This window comes from Lissotriton helveticus, chromosome 4_1 (assembly GCF_964261635.1).
Source record: "Lissotriton helveticus chromosome 4_1, aLisHel1.1, whole genome shotgun sequence".
In the NCBI taxonomy this organism is placed as follows: Eukaryota; Metazoa; Chordata; class Amphibia; order Caudata; family Salamandridae; genus Lissotriton; species Lissotriton helveticus.
The window spans coordinates 585412929-585433387 of record NC_136063.1 but is presented as its reverse complement, the minus strand read 5'-3'; the positions used below and the strand labels follow the sequence as shown (position 1 = coordinate 585433387).

The 20459-nt window shown below is 51.9% G+C and overlaps 1 protein-coding gene across 7 annotated transcripts in view; it reads right to left on the bottom strand.

The window, feature by feature from the left end:
- The window catches only part of MYBL1 (MYB proto-oncogene like 1), a 673529-nt gene that overhangs the window by 521161 nt on the left and 131909 nt on the right, over nucleotides 1-20459 (bottom strand). The window lies entirely within an intron of this gene.

Sequence of the window (20459 nt, the reverse complement as noted above, 5' to 3'; positions counted from 1 at the left end):
GCACATACTGTTGCTGCTCCATGTCTTACTCCTCAGAGTCAGAGTCCTAATATTTAACATGCAGCGGAGATGGGCTATCTGCATCACCGAAAGGACCGTCATCGTCCTCAGAAAACTCCTCATCCAAAAGAAGAGCAGGAGACAGGGGTATCAATTTCCTTGGAGAAGTCATTTCTGGAGTAAAGCGACGTCTCCATATAGAAATTGCCACATTTTGTATCGTCGACGAGGTCGTTGCAAAGCCGCCGCCGCCAATGTTTGAAACGTCGACGAGGAGATAAGCACTGTCGAAGGGACCATCGTCGACACCGTCGTCATTATGAGGCTGGAAGCTGTCCAGTCGCTCTCGAAGTGGTTTCTGTCGACACCATCACCGTCGTCATCCTCGTCGACGTGGAAGTTGTCAGAGTAGACGTCGACGACAGAATGAAAAGTACCTCTGTGTGTGGCGTAGTCGTCGAAGCCGTCGACAACGAAGCCGATAGAGACGAGGAAACTCTCGTCGACAAGCCAGTCGACGGAGCCTTAGTAGACGCCGGGAAGGTTTTTGAAGTCAGCGTCGTCGGTATTGATGTGGTCATCGTCGACGAGCGAACTTTTCTGTCAGCTTTACCCTCAGGTGGGACAGAAGCTAGTTTTTTGAAAGTGTTAGCCTTCTCAAAAGGAGGAGAAGCAGATGGCACATGGCTTGTCTTCTTCACAGGAGCCACATCTAAAGCAAGTCCTTCCCTCTCCTTTACACCACGGTGAGGAGATTTGATGGGACTACGCCTGTCAGACCTATCAGAGGTCTTTTGTAAGGCTTTCGAAGGGGGGTCTGAAGATGTAGAAGGTGAAGACCTACCCCTTTTTGTGATCTCCTCGATGAAGTAGCAGATGAAGCATCATCACTGTTACTAGAAACAGGATCTTTCCGTGACTTTAGCTTCTGAAGCCAAGTGAGTAGACGTCCCTCACGGTCCTGCAAAATCTTGGTGGAGAAGGACCGACAGATTTTGCAGTCAGTAGCTTTATGGTCAGGATACAAACAATAAATACAGTCTTTATGTATGTCCTCTACATAAAGTCTCTTTTAAAAGCAGGTGGCACAAGCTTTGAAAATACCTTTCTTCTCCTTATCTGACATGTTGAATTTGTGAAGAGTTGAAGTGAAAAAGTAGTTGAAGTTGAAGAAAACTGAGCTGAGCTCGGTGGAGACTCCCTTGCACAAGGTGCAGTAGAAAATATGAGGCTCTCTCAGGCAGGTTCTATGGGGTGAGTCTGTTCTGATTGGCTTTTCATTTTATTTGGTCTCTTACAAAAAGATGTGGATATGCTACAAAATGAGATGAAGCCTAGGCCTTATTCTTTTTTTGTAACTATTTCTATGGTATTTTTTTTTATTTACCGGGGACTGCCATCTCGACGACGGGGAATGATACAAGCAATGGGAATCTATGAAAGTTTCAATACTGGAGTAACTGCAGTGGTGCAACAGCCACTCACAGGATATGATGGGATATAGGTGGAGTGTTCTTCCGTAATGAAACCGTATTAGTATTCCAATCTCGAATTTCTTTAATTTGCATTCTAAAAACGATTTCTGAAAAATTTCTTCTCATCACTTGCATTACTGTAGTAGCATTTTTAAATTACAATTAGCTTCAATGTTTTGAGAAAAATACACAAATATTGCCCAGCATAGCCTAAATAGGATACTACATAGCTCATTTTTAAAAGGGCCATCTAGTGAAGAGAACAAAAAAAGTGCGTGTTATACAGTCCTGCAACGCTAGCAGTAACCAACAATAAACACTGTAAAATGTTGCTTTGTTTGAGGACTTATGCGGACTGTGACATAATTTGTCATATGGCCCTTTTAAACAATAGATAATTTAAAAATAGTTACTAAATAAATGGCTATTCTCCTGTATCTGAATGAACGCCCGTATTAAGGCAAACCAAACAATGATTAAACTAAGAAGATGAAAATGTAAACAGAAATGCTTTTTTTTAAAACTTAATGAGTTTTTAATAAAACGGTACAAAAATAATAAAAATTGTTTACTAATTTGTTTTCCAAAGCATAAGACATACATTTCAACAGAGTACAACTCCACCATTGTACATAAACAAGTAGTTTCAGTAGACTCCACTATAATGAATGTCCAGTAAGTGAAAAGTATGGTAGCAAAGCTGCAGAGGTACTCCAGGGAGAGGATGCCGGCTCCCCTGTTTTTGTCAAGATATTAGTAAAGGAGGTAAACAGAACAGAAACACATAAAACCAGAGATGGGGGCGGGAGGAGGGGTTGTGGAAGGCATAATGATGCGGCTATGTGATTACGTAAGAAACTAATTGATGCGTATGGCGAATTGTCATACTACAGGGGGTTTTGGGTGGGTGGGACATCAAGGGTCCTAGGCACTCCAGCTCTGATTCTGAGCCCAGTGACAGCGGGTGGAGTAGAGGGCAAATAAGGGATGTAGAGGGTAATATATGGGTTTGGTGTACAGCTGACTGTTCTAGCAGTGATAGCACCATCACAGCTGGGCTAGAGATACTGGGTGGAGGCATTGTCTTACAGGGTGGGTCTAGGGAGTGAAGGAATCATCTGACACTTGTGCGGAACCCTTTGGGGGTGCTGGGGGAATACCAGTGCCGGGTTACCATATACATGGCTAGCAGCAAGGTCTGGTAAAGGAAGCGTGCCAAGAGATTCTTTTTTTCAGGAGCATTTGTACAGCTTTAGGACGCAGGTCTCCCAGCTGTGCAGTTTGGAACAACCTGTGACCTGGCTGGGATGTGTTGTAACTGCTGACTAACAGTGTGAAAGAGCAAGGCATGACCACATCGTAGGCATCAAGTCTGCACTTGGTAGTGGGTAGTATACATGGCTGCAATGGGTAGCCTAAGTACAGGTAAAATAAACTGTAGGTATTATATGTTTTCTGGGACAAACAAAGTCATCTTCAAGGTAAAAGATGGGTACCCCTGTTATGAGTGCCCAATTTTACTGTTGTCTGGATCCCTAATGCTGATTTATGTTGTCATAGGCAAACATGGATCATGCCTGTGCGCCATGACATAGGCCTGTCTCAAGGATTACAATCTTGTTGGACCTGGACAGGCTCCCAACGCGCTACATAGTGGTGGAAGGCTACTGCCTTCACCAAGAGTTAAGCAGCAAGAGTGCGGAGGTGGTAGCATATTGTGTAGTGAGCAGTAGGAGTGAACAGGTCATTTTTACCCTGCGTCACTGGAGTGAGGCCTACAGGCTCACACACCTTTTTAGAAGTTCTGTGCTAGTGGTTAACTCCCCCGTGGTTTACACCAAGTAAATGTACTGTGCTAAGCAGTGCAGGAGTAGTGACTCTGCCCTGGAGGCACATATGCCTAAGAAGGGTACAGTTCAGGATAGACCAGTGCTGTTCAATACATGTATGGTTAGTGCATCTACTGAGTATGTATGCCTGCAGAACAAGTTACTTACCTTCGATAACGCTTTTTCTGGTAGATACTATATCTGCCTGTGGATTCCTCACCTTGTGAATATCCCCTTGCGTCACCAACATTCGGAAATTCTTTTTGTAGCTTCGCGCCGACGTGGATCCGGACGTCACAGAGGCACGGCATCGCACGCGACCTCGCTGACGTCACCGGCGCCTATAACAGGCCCACGCCGGCGTGATGACATCAGTTCCGCCCTTTTTTCCGTGCCATCGAGGCACACGGACGGACCGATGATAGTAGAAATACACACAGTATACATAGTACAGAAACCAAGGTAACACACACAGTGTGGAGGGCGTGGCCAAGCAGCATGGCCGGCAGGACGTGAGCTCCACCAGCTCCGTCCCGAAGACCGAGTAAATCCTTTCATTATCCTGCCCGGACCCTCCCGTTCCCGGGAAAGCGCATCGGAGGGACAGTGGTAGCCCCGCCGGACCTCCTGTGCCTGGAGGGATAGCTCCGTGACCGGCAATCCGCCGTGAGCAACGGACTGGCTGTTCCTGGAGGCGGCGCCGGCGTGCTCTCTCACGCTACGCCGCGGCTTGGACCTGTGCACTGGGCCGGACGGTGGATGAGGCGAGCGGAGACCCCGGCCTGGTGCGCCCTCTGATGTCTGCTGGTGGCTTCTCTGGGGATCCTTGACTCGGGACCGGAGGACTGCGGTCCCGGAGGTCGACGGCTATCCTAATGAGCGGTGAGGAGGGGAGCGGGACGCAGGTGCCGTCCATTTTGTGAGGCCCTGCTGGACTGCAGTGCGGAGGGCCCCCCCCCCTGTTTTGACTTGCGCTGCACACCCGCTCATCGGAGCGCCTGCACATCGGAGCGGGGGTTGTAGTTGTTGTCTGCCCTAACCCGCCCCTGAGACGTGGGGGTGCACGTGGGGGCCCTGGACTGCTGAGGGCCTGGCTGGGTCGGACTGCGGAGCTCTTGCTGGGCTTACATATCCTCCCGCCGGCCCGTACTCTATGTCCTGAAGTGGCCTTGGTTTTCTGCTGCTTGTGAGGCATCGGCGGGGTTCCTGGAGAGGTGTCGCTGGGCCCGTGGACGAACGGTGCCCCCCCTCCCCCGCCTGTCCGCCATTTTAGGGTTGGTGTCCTGCGGCCTCTTGGAGATCGGTGGCGGCCGATAGAGGGGTGCACCTGTGCCCCGTCCTGCTCTATCCTGGGGAAAGTTGACAGAAGCCCACGACTTTGCGCTCTGGTGGACCCTGCCCTGTAGTCTACACTGCCTGCTGTGGTCTTATCGGGGCCCTGCCTATTGGTCCTCCAGTGGGGCTGGACAGCCGGGACCGGCCCCTATGCTGTTTTGCCTCTTGGTTTTGCTTGATCCGAGCACTGCTTGCCCATTTCCTCCGGCGCTATGGTGTCGCATGCACTGCCTTGCTTGAGTGGCTTCTGAGGGGCCCCTCCTGATAATACTGTGCGGACCCCTAGACCACCTGATATGGCGGGCCGGTCTGGACGAGGCCCTAAGGCTACCCAGCCCAACACGATCACGCAGTACACTACCCCTTGCCTGCTGCCGCAGAGGGTCACGCGCCAGACGGGCGCTGGAGACGGAGATGGGGGTCCACCGGAGCCGTCCAGGGCGGAACTTCTTAAGGCTATACAGGGTTCCCACACTGCCCTGGAACGCCAAATTGAGACGGTGTCCATAGATGTGAACCTTTTGAGGACAGACCTTCGCAAGGTGGCGGATAAAGTCTCTGACGCGGAGGGCAACATCACTCAGCTGCAGGGGGAGGTTGCGTCCCTACAGAAGTCACTCTCACAGCTTACCTCTACTACCCGAGCATTGGAGAAGCGCGCGGAGGACGCAGAAGGTAGGGCGCGCCGGAGTAACATATGGGTCCTGGGGGTGCCGGAACGCCTGGAGGCAGGGAACCCGGAACGATTCCTAGAGACCTGGATCCGGGAACATCTGTGTCCGAATGGATTGTCCAGCGTCTTCGTTGTGGAACGGGCGCATAGGGCCCTGGTGCCCCCTCCACGACCTGGGGAAGCCCCTAGAGCCCTCATCGCGAAAATCCTGAACTATAAAGACCGGGACTGCATCCTCAAGGCGGCGAGGGAGTCGGGACCCCATATGATCGAGAACAGTCGTGTCTCAATTTATCCCGACTACACCCAGCAGGTGCAGGAGCAACGGAAATCCTACTTGGGGGTCAAACAGAAGCTGCGCGAAATGCAGCTGCAGTACATGCTTTTATACCCTGCTAAACTCAAGGTGCTCTCCCAGGGCCGGGCGCACTTCTTTGAGACGCCGGCGGAGGTATGGGAGTGGCTCGAGATCAGAGGAGATGATCTGCCCCCGGGTGAGAGAGGGGGCTCGCGAGATGTCTGGGGGACCAGGCCGCAGAGACGACGGCGTGGAAGGAAAAATCGGCGTTCTGGATCCCGTGGTCCTCCTGAGACTCGGCCCACGGTGGGTCCGGATGGGGCCATCCTGATGGAAGTCTCGCCTGAGGGGCCTGGAACAAGTTTGCACGGTGCGGCCGCACCTGATGACATTTTGGTACCGGATACCTTACAGGAGACGCCGGTGAACGCGGATTCTGCAGCCCCAGTGGTTCCGGAGACGGCCTTGCAGACCCCAGAACTGGAATGATCCTTACCCTGCCTCCATTGACTCCGCTGTGAGCTTACCGTTAATGTGTAGCTACTTATGGCCCGCCAGCTCTTTAGATCTTTGCTTGTTCAGCCTTGCTGTTGAAAGTGATTGAATGCTGCCTGGTACCTCGTACTTGGCGTCTGGGCTGCGTGTGCTCCAAGTGCTGGGAGATGTACGTGGGGACTGTTCCTTCCGAGTTGCTGACTAGGGGAGGGAGGAGTGACCGGGTTCGTATACCGAATCCAACGGGTCTTTTGAGGAGCTGGGAGGGGGGGTGGGTTGGGTTGTTCTGTTGTGTGTGAGTGTGAGTGAGGAGTGTTGAATGGGGTGGCTGTGCACGTCCTGGCACTGGCGGGGGAAGGGCGGGGTGGCGTTTTTGGTTGTTGCTATCCTATTGCTCGTGGGTGGGGGGGTTGAAGGGGTTCAAATCGAAATTTCGTATGTTGGGGTTGTTGGGGGGTGGGACTCGTGTTGTGAGACTGTTGACACTGGCATTTGGCGCATGTTACTTCCGATTGACGGGGTGTTTGCTTTGTGCGATGCATCCTTGAACTTCTCTGTGGCAAGGGCCTACTGGCGACAGCCTAGGCTGTGTTTACATTGTTGCCCAGTTGGGCGTGATTGGTGGTCATGGGGTTTAAATTCTTGACATGGAATGTGCGTGGACTGGGAACGTGCACTAAGAGACACAGGGTCCTTACTTTCCTTAAACGCCATGGAGTTTCAGTTGCTTGTTTGCAGGAGACCCACTTAGATGATGATGGTGCGCAGCGGTTAGCCAAGAAATGGAGAGGCCAGATATTCCATTCCTCCTATTCTACATATGCTAGGGGGGTTCTGATTTGGGTGGCCCCTGGGGTCCCATGCGCTGTCCAATTCATTGATGCGGATGTGGAAGGCAGGTACATATTGGCGAAGCTCAGATTGGACGATAAAGTCCTTTTGATCCTTAATACGTGCGCGCCGAATGTTGATGACCCGACATTTTTCTCCCGGATGCAGGATCTTGTGGCTCCGTGCCTGGACGCGCCCCTCCTTTGGTTTGGGGATTTCAACTGTGTGATCCATCATGACCTGGACCGTCACCCACCCAGGGTGGGCACTAAGCCCCGTATGACGGCGTGTTTGCGGGACGTGATGCACAATATAGGGGCTGTCGATGTCTGGCGTACATGTCACCCCACGTTGAAGCTTTACACCTGTTATACCCCGACGCATGGCACTCACAGTAGACTAGATAGAGTGTTGGCGGCCAACCTCCCCTCCTCCCTCACGCTGACAGTTACGCACCAGGCCAGATATCTATCGGATCATGCTCCGGTCACGTGCGTGGCGCAATGGCCTGACCGGACGGAGCGCCCTCGCTCGTGGAGACTCCCGACTGACCTACTTCAGGATCAGGTGGCCCGGGACCATGTGGCTACTTCACTCTCCGATTATCTGGAACTCAACTGGACGGGGAGTGACTTGTCTTACTCCACTAAGTGGGAGGCGCTGAAAGCGGTCGTCCGCGGAGCGTGCATGGGCCTGACGTACGGGGTCAGGAAACAACTGCTATCGGACCTGCAGACCGCGGAGGCTGAGCTCTTGCGCGTTCAGACCCGGCCTGATCCGGACCCTTCGGCTCAGCGGGTGGAGGGCCTGGCCCTTGGGTCGGTCCACGACATTCTCACGAGGCTCGATAGATTTACGCTGGGCCAGTATAGACAAAGACTGCATCGTGAGGGGGATAAGTCTGGACGATTGCTGGCCTGGATACTTCGCCGGGAGTTCACACCCGAACGTATAGTGGCCCTGCGAGCACCCGGTGGTGATATGGTCCATTCAGAGGCCGATGTACTCACGGTTCTGCGAGACCACCTGCGGGTGGTGTATGAGGCTGACCTGTCCATATCGGAGGAGGTCTATCATTTATACCTTGACGACCTCGGCTTGCCGACCCTGCCGGAGGCAGCGGTGAAAGACCTTGATGCCAAGCTAACACTCGGAGAAATTACTGCGGCGATCGCCGCTCTCCCCCGGGCCAAGACCCCTGGCGGGGATGGATTCCCTGCAGAGTTTTATCATACGTTCGGGCATACCCTGGCCCCCCTCCTTTTACAGGTCTACAATGAAGCCCTACGTACGGGCACCCTCCCACCCACCTTGAACCAAGGAGAGGTTTGTATGATTTTGAAACCGGGTGGTGATAACACAGACCCCGCTTCTTACCGCCCTATCACCTTGATCAACTCGGACGCGAAAATCCTGACTAAGTTGTTGGCCAATCGCCTTGCCCCATACGTGGCCCAGCTCGTCCATCCAGACCAGTGTGGCTTTGTCCCGGGTCGGAATACGGCAATGAACCTGCGCCGCCTGAACCACGTATTGCATGAGGTCCGGGGGCGAGAGACTCCCCATGTGCTGGTCTCCGTTGATCTGGCTAAAGCCTTCGATACAGTGCATTGGGGTTACCTAATGCATGTCCTCTTGAAGATGGGGTTTGGTCCCGGCTTTCGAGACTGGATCCGGGTCTTATATGGAGCACCCCGGGCCAGGGTGCGTCTGGGTTCAGCCCGCTCTGATGAATGGCCGTTGGGGAGGGGTACCCGGCAGGGTTGCCCGTTGTCCCCCCTTCTATTTGCCCTTGCGATTGAGCCCCTGGCCATATCTGCCCGTAAAGAATTACATGACTGGGGTATCGTGGTGGGAGACACCACTAATGTCATCTCCCTCTACGCCGACGATGCGCTTTTCTACCTGACCTCTCCAGTGGAGGCCCTCCCCGCTCTGTTGCAACTGTTGGACCGTTTTGGTGCGGCCTCTGGCCTACGCATGAATGTCAATAAGTCTCTGGTGTTCCCACTGACTCCTGGTGACCTCGACCCGGCTGCGGATTCCTTCTATTTGGGCCTCCGTTGTGAACGTTTGGCGTTCCGGTACCTGGGTATTCAGGTGGCCGCTTCCGATGAGGCTCTCTTGACCCATAACATAGACAGGATTCTTGTAGCCCTCCGTAAATCCGTCGCGTTTTGGAACACGCTCCCGCTCTCCCTTATGGGCCGCCTGGCTGTTGCCAAGATGGTGATGCTCCCTAGAGTCCTGTACGTGCTCCAGAATACCTTATGCCCTTTGCCCCCCCGGGTGTTTCGCACGCTGAATTCCCTCCTTACGTCCCTGCTCTGGGCGGGTGGACGTAGCAGAGTTGCGTTGCGTACAGTGACGCAGTGTTGGGATGAGGGAGGCCTTGAGGCCCAGAGATTTGATTTATACTACTATGCTGCACAACTTCTCCCGGCGGCCAGGTGGTTTGCTGATGACGAGAACTGGGAATTGGCATTGTTGACGGGGGTGGCATCGGACAAGGACTTACAAGAGGCTCTCATGCAGGGTCGGGGCGCTGACACCGCACTGCCCTATGTCATCCGGCATACGGCTACTATTTGGCAGCAGTTCGTTGAGCGGGTTCTGCGTCGTGCGCCGTTTCACAGGGAGCTCTCGCTTTGGATCCTGGCTCCGATACTCGAGATGGAGGCGAATATGTCCTTCCGGGAGTGGCGCCTAGGTGGCTGCGGGACTCTCGCGGACCTTTATCCGGACGACTCGTTTGTGTCCTTTGAGAGGGCGGCGGACTCCTTTGGACTATGCGAGGGCCAGTACCTGCATTATGGATGTCTCCGGGATGTAGCCAGGACGACGTGGCCCCAATTCCCAGAGGCGCCCGAGCTCACAAATACTCTGGACATCATTTTGTCCTGTGGTAGGGGTAGGAGACTAATCTCCCTTCTTTACTCAGCCATGCGCAGGGACTCGACTCCCCCGTTGGTGCCAGCTTGGGGGACTTGGGAAGCGGACCTAGGGATCGAATTGGATCCCGCTCAGAGGAAGCGAATTGGATTGTTGACGCGTAAAGTGTCTTGTAATGCGCGTTTCAAACTGATACACTTTAACTTTCTCCATCGCACGTATATGACGCCTGCCTCCCTCCACCGTATCTCCCCAGATAGGAGCCATACTTGCCCGAGGTGTAGTGCGGAAAGGGCAGGATTCCTTCACCTAGCTTGGGAGTGCCCCTTGGTACATGACTTTTGGGTTGAGGTGGTGGCGCACATTACCCGGATTACACACCTCACCTTGCAATTAGACCCGCTTCACTGTTTACTGGCGCTGGTGCCCAGGCCTAGGAAGAGGGGTCTATCCTACAAATTGTTGCAACTCCTGTTGGTCCTGGCGAGGAGACGGGTGGCCATTACCTGGATGGGACAGAGGGCGCCTGAAATCCCTAGTTGGTTGCGTGACGCCAGGGAATGGGCCTTGGCGGAGGAGACACATATGCAGAGCACACGAAGGGATGGGAAGCTCCAGGATGACTTACTCGCTTGGAGAGCCATGTGTATTGAGGGGATGGAGGGGGATGACTCTGACGCTACCAGCGCGGAGCTGTTTTCCTCTGCTTCCTCGGTGTCTGATGTGGATGAGGAGGGATCTGGGACGGGGTGTCGGGAGGCGGTGTAACGGTCCCCTGAACCATGCCGATATTCCTTGTTGCATACGTTTGTCTTTCATTGTGACTACCATTTGACCACTCTGTACTATGGAGACCAAGTTTTGGTGGGCCCTTGCCTTCATCTCCTTGTGGGACTGTGTCGGCGCTACGAATGCCATTCATGGGGGTTATTATTACTGTTACGTTGTTATTTAGGTTGGAACTGCATCATAGATGAAAATTGGCGTAGATATTGATATTGTATATGTGATTTTGGAAGCACAAGAGCGAAATCCTTTACTTAGTTCACAGGTTTCCCCGTGACGCCGCCCTGCCCCCGGGATGTGGGCCACGACTGGCTGTGTAACCCCTTTTGGACCTGGCCTACCTTGTCCACATGTGTCGACTGACTTGCTATTTGTATACTTTGTGCCTTCTTTTTATCCTCGCCAACAAAAAATAAAATTTATAAAAAAAAAAAAACACACACAGTGTGAAGCAAATGCAATAACAACATTTGAAATAAACATTTCCATGACAATAAAATAACACATCATAGAAACTCTGGCATAGAAGAGTGGACAACGGGGAGGCGGGTGGGTCAGTGAGGAATCCACAGGCAGATATAGTATCTACCAGAAAAAGCGTTACCGAAGGTAAGTAACTTGTTCTTCTGATAGATACATCTGCCGTGTGGATTCCTCACCTTGTGAATAGAGTCCCACAGCAGTCCCCACTCCCGGAGGAGGGTGTCCACTCTGCTATACCAGGAAATCTTGGAGGACAGAGCGAGCGAAATGGCCGTCCCTCCTCACCTCGGTATCCAAGCAGTAGTGCTTCGCGAAAGTGTGGAGGGAGGCCCAAGTCGCGGCTCTGCAAATGTCCTCAACAGGTACACCTCTAGACAAAGCAGATGTTGCAGACTTTGCTCTAGTCGAATGTGCTCTAATACCCTCTGGTGGGTCCTTACCAGCCAAAGAGTAGCAGATCTTAATGCAGAGGACGATCCATCTCGACAAAGTCCTCTTATGGACCGCTCTTCCTTTCTTGCAGCCAGCAAAGCCAACGAAGAGCTGGTCGTCCACTCGACAGTCTTTAGTCCTGTCCAAGTAAAAAGACACCGCCCTCTTGGGGTCAAGACGGTGTAATCTCTCCTCCTCCTTGGAAGGGTGAGGGGGAGGATAAAAGGTAGGAAGGGTAATGGATTGACCAAGGTGGAAAGGAGTCACCACCTTAGGCAGAAAAGCAGCCCTGGTCCTAAGAACCATTCGTTCAGCATGAATGGTCAGGAATGGGGGCTTGGAACTAAGAGCTTGAAGCTCACTTACCCTCCTTGCCGAGGTGATTGCAACGAGAAAAACCGTTTTCAAGGTCAGAAGCCTCATGGGACACTTGTGAAGAGGCTCAAAGGGAGCCCCCATCAAAAATGTCAAAACTAGATTCAAATCCCACTGAGGCACAACAAAGGGTGTAGGAGGGAACCTATTAGTAAGGCCCTTCAAAAACCTTAAAACAATGGGAGACTTAAAAAGAGAAGGCTGGTCAGGCATACAGATAAACGCCGACAGCGCAGACAGATAACCCTTCACCGTGGCAACAGCAAGCCCCTGCTGGGCCAGGGAAAGGGCAAACTGGAGCACATCAGATAAATGGGACCTCAAAGGGTCTATAGATTTCTCCCTGCACCAAACAACAAATTTAGACCACCTATAAGAATAGATGGACTTAGTGGAGTCACGCCTGGCTGACAAAATGACATCCACCACATCGTGAGGGAGAGAAAAAGAAATCAGGTTGCCCCGCTCAATCTCCAGGCATGAAGGTGTAAGGTCTGGAGGTGGGGGTGTAGAACCTGCCCCTCCATCTGAGAGAGGAGATCTGCCCTGTGAGGGAGACGGAGTGGCGGGTGAGAGGAGAGGTGGAGAAGGTCTGAATACCACACCCTTCTTGGCCAATCCGGGGCGATCAATATGACTTGGGCCCGGTCTTGGCGAATTTTCCTCAGAACCCGAGGAATCAAGGGTATGGGAGGAAACGCGTAAAGGAGTTGACTTTTCCAACTCAACTGAAACGCGTCCCCCAAGGCTCCTTGCATCGGATACTGGAGACTGCAGAATGACAGGCAGTGAGCATTCTCGTGAGTGGCGAACAGGTCCACCCGAGGTGTCCCCCACATCTGAAAGATGTCGTGAACCACCTCCGGGTGAAGCCTCCACTCGTGATCGGCAGAGAACTGCCGACTGAGACTGTCTGCACGAACGTTCAGAACCCCGGCCAGATGATTTGCCATCAGACAAATCTGATGGTCCTGAACCCAGGACCAGAGACGCAGAGCCTCTCTGCAGAGACACTGCGACCCCACTCCTCCCTGCTTGTTGATGTACCACATCGCGGTCGTGTTGTCCGTCAGGATCTGGACTGACTGACCGCGAAGGGAAGGGAGGAAGGCCTTGAGCGCCAAACGTATCGCCCGCAATTCTAGAAGGTTGATGTGAAGCAACCTTTCCTCTGGAGACCAAAGACCCTTGACCTCCAGGTCTCCCAGATGAGCACCCCACCCGAGAGTGGATGCATCCGTTATCACTGTGGCCATCGATGGAGGAAGTTGAAAAGGCTTTCCTTGTGACAGATTGCCTTCCACGCCCCACCAAGACAGATCCGCTGCAGCTTCTCTGGAGATCCTCACTGACTCCCCGAGATCTCCGTTGTGCTGATACCACTGCCTGCGGAGGCACCACTGGAGTGCCCTCATGTGCCAGCGTGCATGGTTGACCAACAGAATGCATGAAGCCATCAAACCGAGCAGGCGAAGGACCTTCAGGACTGGAACGACCGCTCCATTGTAAAATAAAGGAATCATCTCCCGTATGTCGCGAATTCTTTGAGGGGGAGGGAATGCACGACATACGGTTGTGTCCAGTACCGCACCTATGAACAGGTTGCGCTGTGAGGGCACCAGGTGAGACTTGGGTACATTTATCGAAAAACCCAACCTGTGCAACAACTGAGTTGTCTCTTGCAGATGATGGAGCACCTTCTCTGGCGACTCCGCTTTGATCAGCCAGTCGTCTAGATACGGAAATACATGAATCCCCGTTCTCCTGAGATGAGCTGCCACCACTGCCATCACCTTGGTGAAGACTCGAGGTGCAGTAGTAAGGCCAAACGGAAGGACCACAAACTGGTAGTGCTGTGACCCAACCGTGAAACGGAGATACTTTCTGTGAGACTTCAAGATGGGAATATGAAAATACGCATCTTGCAAGTCGATCGACACCATCCAGTCCTCTTCCAACAGCGCCTGAAGAACCTGCGCAAGAGTGAGCATCTTGAACTTTTCCTGTTTCAGGTAAAGGTTTAAGATCCTGAGGTCCAGGATTGGCCGAAGCCTGCCATCTTTCTTGGGGATCAGGAAATACCGGGAGTAGCACCCCTGACCCCTTTCCTGCTCTGGAACCACCTCTATCGCACCTTTTCGGAACAAAGCCAGGACTTCTTCCTGTAGGAGAAGCAGGTGGTCTTCCGAACAATAACCCTGGCAAGGAGGGTAATTGGGAGGGAATTCCTGGAAAGGAAGAGCATACCCATTCTCTACAAGATTGAGAACCCAAAGATCCGATGTTATAAATTCCCAATCTTGTAGAAAATGAGTAAGCCGACCCCCTACTGGGCCCACATGATCCGGAATGGCGGATCTAGGGCTGCTTTGCTGCGTTGGCCGGGGGTTGGGAAGGAGAGGAGGAGGAGGAGGAGGAAGCTTGACGAACTCTAGGACGGTGTCTTTGTCTGCCTCTGTACGACTTGTACAGCGTATTCTGCTGCTGCTGAGGCTGCTGCTGGGATGATCTGTAAGATCGAAAGGAAGATCGGCCAAATCCTCTGAAGCGTCTTCCGGTAGTACCCCTGGATTGAAGGCCTAAAGATTTTGCAGTGGCCCTACTGTCCTTAAAACGCTCCAAGGCCGTATCAGCTTTTTTTCCAAACAGACCTGAACCATCGAAAGGTAAGTCCATTAAAGCAGACTGGACATCAGCAGAAAATTCTGAAGATTTGAGCCAAGCAGCTCTCCTAGTAGCCACAGAGGAACCCATGACTCTTGCCACCGAGTCTGCAGTGTCCAAACCACTCTGGATGACCTGTCTCGCAGCTGCTTGGGTGTCCGAGATTACTTCTTGAAAATCCTTCCTGTCATCCTCAGGAACCTTTGGAATAAGTTGTTTGACAGAGTCCATTAAAGCATGGATATATCTACCCATCAAACACGTAGCATTGGTTGATTTCAATGCCATGCTGGCTGATGAAAAAACCTTTTTTGCATTTTGGTCCTGTTTCCTGGATTCCTTGTCCCCAGGAACCTGTGGAAATGCTCCAGCAGATTTTTTAGAACAGGCAGCCTGCACTACCAAACTCTCAGGAAGAGGATGCGTTGTTAAAAATGCAGGATCATCCGGTGCAGCTCTATACCTTCTCGCCACCGTTCTAGAAACCGCTGGAGCAGATAAGGGTTTCTTCCAGACCTCATAGACAGGTTCAGACAACGCCTCGTTGAATGGTAACATAGGCTCGATCACAGATGAGGGTGAATGAAGTACCTCAGTTAAAATATTGGGTTTATAATCAGCTGTAGGCAGAGTTATGTTTAGTAAACTCGCTGCCTTCTTAATCACAGTGTGGTAAGGCACCACATCCTTAGATGGAACATTCGATACAGAAGCCAACTCCCATTCAGGTGACAGCTCAAGACCACTGGCCTCACATAAGTCATCAAAGGGATCCTCAGAATCCTGTAATTCTCCTTCCTCAGTATCAGAATACCCATATTTCTCCTCTTCCAGAAGTCTCTGGGCCTTTCTCCGAGACCTTTCTTTCACAATCGAAGTCAAAGGATTCGGAACCGACTCCGACGGGGTCGCTGCCGGCGTCGAACCCGACGTCAGATGAGGCTTCTCGACACGAGGTCGGACAGAATCTTGCCTCGGAGTCACGGGTATCGGCGTCGATGGGATCGGCGTCGATGGAGCCGGCGTCGTGCGCTTCGGCGTCGACGACACCGGTGGTGTCGGAAAATGCCAATGCGGCGGTAGAGCCGGCATAAAGGGCATGAAGGGTGCAGGGGCATAAGCCTGCGGAACCCCTAGGTTAAAGGCCATAGGACCCGTGGGACCAACAGGTGCACCAGACGGGAACATTGCCCTTGAATATACACCATACATGGCGTTCAGGAACTGGGAAGGATCCTGACCTGGAGTCGGAAACTCAGGATATGGACCTCTCGGTTGTTCCTGGGGAGGCGGAGTCGATACGACGTCGACCTCTTCTTCGGGCGCCGGAACCGGAGTCGATGAACCATCGGGTGCCGGAACTTCGGCTCCACCAGCCCCCTGCTCCTCACCTTCATCCTCCTGACCAGAAGGATTGGACGGAATCGGAGAATGGATCTGTTCCTGAGGTTCGGGTGAAACCGGATGCAAAGTCTCTTCATGTTCCGACTCCGAAACCTCCACTTCTTTACTCACGATCTTGATCTGGGACTTCGGTTTCGAGCAAGAGTCCTTCCCAGAGTGATGACGTGACTCATGGGACTTCCTTCTGTGTTTCTTCTTCGAAGACTTCGAAGCGTGAGCTGACCATGACTCCGAGTGTGACCTCGAACGAGACCTCGACCTCGACCTCGATCGGCGAGATCGAGATTTTGATGACTTCTTAGCTTTTTTGCTCTTGAGTTTCGCCATAAGGAGCTTTGTCTCCCTCTCTCTTAAGGCTTTTGGAGTCATCTTTTTGCAGCAGGAACAGTCCTCGACATCATGGTCGGAGCTCAAACACCATACACAACATTCGTGGGGGTCGGTGATTGACATGGTCTTGCCACATTCACCGCAGGCTTTAAATCCCGTCTTCTTCGACGACATCTTCGAAGAGAATGAAGAAAGACACAAATACGAAGAAATAGTAACAAAGTTACTGTAAGCTACTACACGATCCCTGAAAACCGTTAGCGTCAACGACGCGGAAAAAAGGGAACTGATGTCATCACGCCGGCGTGGGCCTGTTATAGGCGCCGGTGACGTCAGCGAGGTCGCGTGCGATGCCGTGCCTCTGTGACGTCCGGATCCACGTCGGCGCGAAGCTACAAAAAGAATTTCCGAATGTTGCTGACGCAAGGGGATATTCACAAGGTGAGGAATCCACACGGCAGATGTATCTATCAGAAAGGAATATATCATGAGGGGTGCTGTGCAGTGTGTGCGCAATGAAAGAAGGTGCTAGGTCCACAATACATGAAGGGTGAAGTGTTGTGCAGCAAGAGCACGATGAGTGTGTGTGCGTTTTTTCAATACCACACCATAGCAGAACATAGAAAGGGTACAGTGCTGTGCAGTGCACACAGAGTGATTGTGAACACTGGATGTATGGTGAGTCAGGGTTGCACAATACCTGAAAGTGACAGTACTGGACAGTGTGTGTGTGCTGTGTATGTGCGCTAAGTGCAAGTATGCCTGCTTAGGATCATTACATGGAGGAACCTGGGTTCGGTTTTCGGAAGCTTAGGCTTGCCTGGAGTAAACATGAGTAGAGGAAACCCCCACAGACAGATTTGTGTATTGCTGCATTCCTGTGAGTTGGGTGGGACACAATGGAGGAAGAAGGAGAGAGGGGGTTGCAAGAGAGAAAGGGAGAGAGGGGGTTGGAAGAGAGAAGAGAGAGAAGGGAGAGAGGGGGTTGGAAGAGAGAGGGGGATGAGAGAGAGAGGGGGAGAGGGGGAGAGTGGGAGGGATAGGGAGAGAGAGACAGAGAGGGGGGAGAGAGAGACAGAGAGGGGAAGGAAGAGAGAGAGGAGGAAGAGGAGGAAGAGAGAGGAGGACGAGGAGGAAGAGAGAGGAGGACGAGGAGGAAGAGAGAGGAGGAAGAGGAGGAAGAGAAGGAAGGGAGAGGGAGAGAGGAGGAAGAGAAGGAAGGGAGAGAGAGAGAGGAGGAAGAGAAGGAAGGGAGAGAGAGAGGAGGAAGAGAAGGAAGAGAGAGCGGAGGAAGAGAAGGAAGAGAAGGAAGAAAGAAAGAAAGAAAGAAAGAAAGAAAGAAAGAAAGAAAGAAAGAAAGAAAGAAAGAAAGAAAGAAAGAAAGAAAGAAAGAAAGAAAGAAAGAAAGAAGAGACTCCCCCTTTACACTTCAAAAGGGTGCTCTTTGATTCAGTGCTACATCATAAAAAAGGGGCCTGGACACATCTCAGGAAGAAGATGGGGCTGATGAGGGAATCATTAGGAGTGGGGCTGGGAGCCCAGGATTAACCTTTTGATGCACATACCAATGTGATTGGCATCCAGGTGTGAACTCTAGTCACTCCCATGGCCTGTGCTTTGGATTCTCGGCTTTGGAATCTCTCCTGCTGTGACAGACAGCCTTTCAAGAGAACAGAGGGAGAAAAGGGTACACTTCAAAAGAAGCAGAACCCCGACAAGAAGCTTCAAAGAATCAGACCCTACATCACATTTGGTGTCTGGAAGAGCACTATAAGAAGGGGATGTTAAGATCCAAAAATGTGGCATCTGTCAAGCATCCACAGGGGCTGTGTGAGAAGGAGACGCTCTACAAGACTTCTGGCTGTGAACAGGACTTGTGCAAGCAAAGGCCTGCTAGTCTGCCTGTTGGTTGAGGGGACATCACCCTGGGAAACAAAGACTACCTACCCTGGAGCGATGGAGCACCAGGTCCTGCCTACTTGCCAAGATCAATGTGCCCTGTGAGGAAAAAAAGAGTTGGAGAGCGCAAGCTCCAGTGGGGAGCCCTACCAAGAGGACTCCCTATGCAGGGTGTGCGGTTATAGATGTGCACCGTTCGGGTCATTGTTCGTGTGCAAGAGTGATTTGGCAACCCCATACGCTGGGAGAGGGCAGTCATAGACTAAGCCATGCATCAAGCACAGTGAAGGGACCACCAATTCTGTACCGCCTCGTTGCGGTGACCCTGGATGCCATATTGGGGCCACCTTTGAATTCATCGTGCCGTCAAGAGCTCCAAGACTTGTGTGTGCCTTAGCAGCAACCCCTTGTGGCAGGAGGGCCGCCATGGTGAGAGCGATGGCACCGGAGGAGTTTGCCGTTTGTACACAAATACAGGAGCAAACCCGTATGCCACAAGACGCTGCTAGTAAAGTGTTCCCCAAAAGTTAGGTCTTTTGCCAGGAATAATAGGGGCTGCGACTGGCGGGTCGAGCTCACGCATCAAGATCTGCCCTGACGAACCCTGGGGACTTTAGGACAACGATGGGCCATCGCAGGGCTCCGGTCTGGAGCTGAAGATCAACCCTTTTACACCCTCTCCTATGTGGGGAAGACAGACTTACCACATCAATGAAGGCTGGGAAAACTCCGATCACTGGGGAAAGCTGGCAGCGCCGCTCGGGAAAGGGTCTGCATCTGCCAGGGGCTGTCGTGTGTACTGCAAGAATCCAGACTTCTTCAAACAAAACCATAAATTGCAGGTGCCGTCTGTCAGGGCACTGGCAGAGACACTGAAGGCTTTCATGTTGCAGGAGTGGGTAAGACTTTATTAGGGCCTGTTGGGCCCCGGGGGACTCGCTGCTGAAGGTACTGCAACACTATAGACACTTTTGACTTATGAAGTCAAAGGAGAACTCTTGGATAAGGCCTCCTAGTGAGCATTCCCTGGATGCAGGAACCAGTGATTGGGGAATAGCCCAAACCACAATGAAACAACGAGGGTGGGACAGGGATTTGTCAGAGAAACACTGGAGCCCAGACCTCAAGGGTAATATGCTGTTGCTTATAAATGTTGTTACTTCTTTGAATGAGTTAGAAATAAACTACTTTTTCATAAAAAAGAAGTATTTGACTGGACATTGATTTATTGACATTGCGGAGTGCACTTTGAGCTATAAATCATGTTCACTAATATTGATCTACACTCCCCCCACCCCCTACCTCCCCATGAGAGAGCCCTTGACTGCTCGTCCACAGCTCCCACTGAGAGTCACGGGCAGAAGGGGTACCAGTTGGTCAGGATCAATAGTAGGTCGGGCCTCATTACATCAGGAGTAAAAGCCCTCAACCACCACTGTTGGGCAAGCAGACCCTGCATGCTCATTGCCCCTCTGAAACAGTTTCTGACAACCGGCGGTAAGAGGTGGGGCACTTAACATGTAGGAGCCAAGATGCAAAGGCGGCATTGGCCATTTCCAATTAAGCCAGCACTATAATAAGTATAGCTTTTTATTCTTCTATGCGTTAAGGTGACACACATAGGCAGTGGAGAACACAGTTGGCAGTGGAGAACACAGAGTTGGGGACTGACCTCAGCACCATGTCCATACATGAGATGAAGAATGTATGTAAGGACGGAGGGTGGAGAATACCCAGGCGTAGGTCCTTCATCATTTCTTTAGGGACCAGTTGTGATACTAGGTGAAAGGGATGAGGCTGTAGTGGACTCTGGGGAGAGAACCATGGTTGGAACTCAAGAACACAGCGCAGTAGATTGAGGCTCTAGGATCTGCTTAGGACAGATATATCACAGACACACGCTGAACGTGACCCCGCTCATGCATTTGAGAGTTTCACCAAAACGCTCACAAACTTCCATTTCTAGGATGCCACAGATGTATACATAACCTTGTTTACTAGGGTATTACTGTCACCATTTTCAGGAATACACCCTTGGGTGGGTTGAGCCTAGCAGAGACCATGAGGTTACAGTTGGCACTTCATAAAGCTGTGACCAGTTGCTCAGGATCCATAGTAGGTTGGACCCCGAGACATCAGGAATAAACGGCCTCAACCACAACGGTTGGGCCCAGTATCCCCTGAATGTCCCGTGGTCTTCTGAAAAGGGGTCTGAATTTTAAAATGAAAAATAAAATCAAAAAGCACACTTCAGCTTT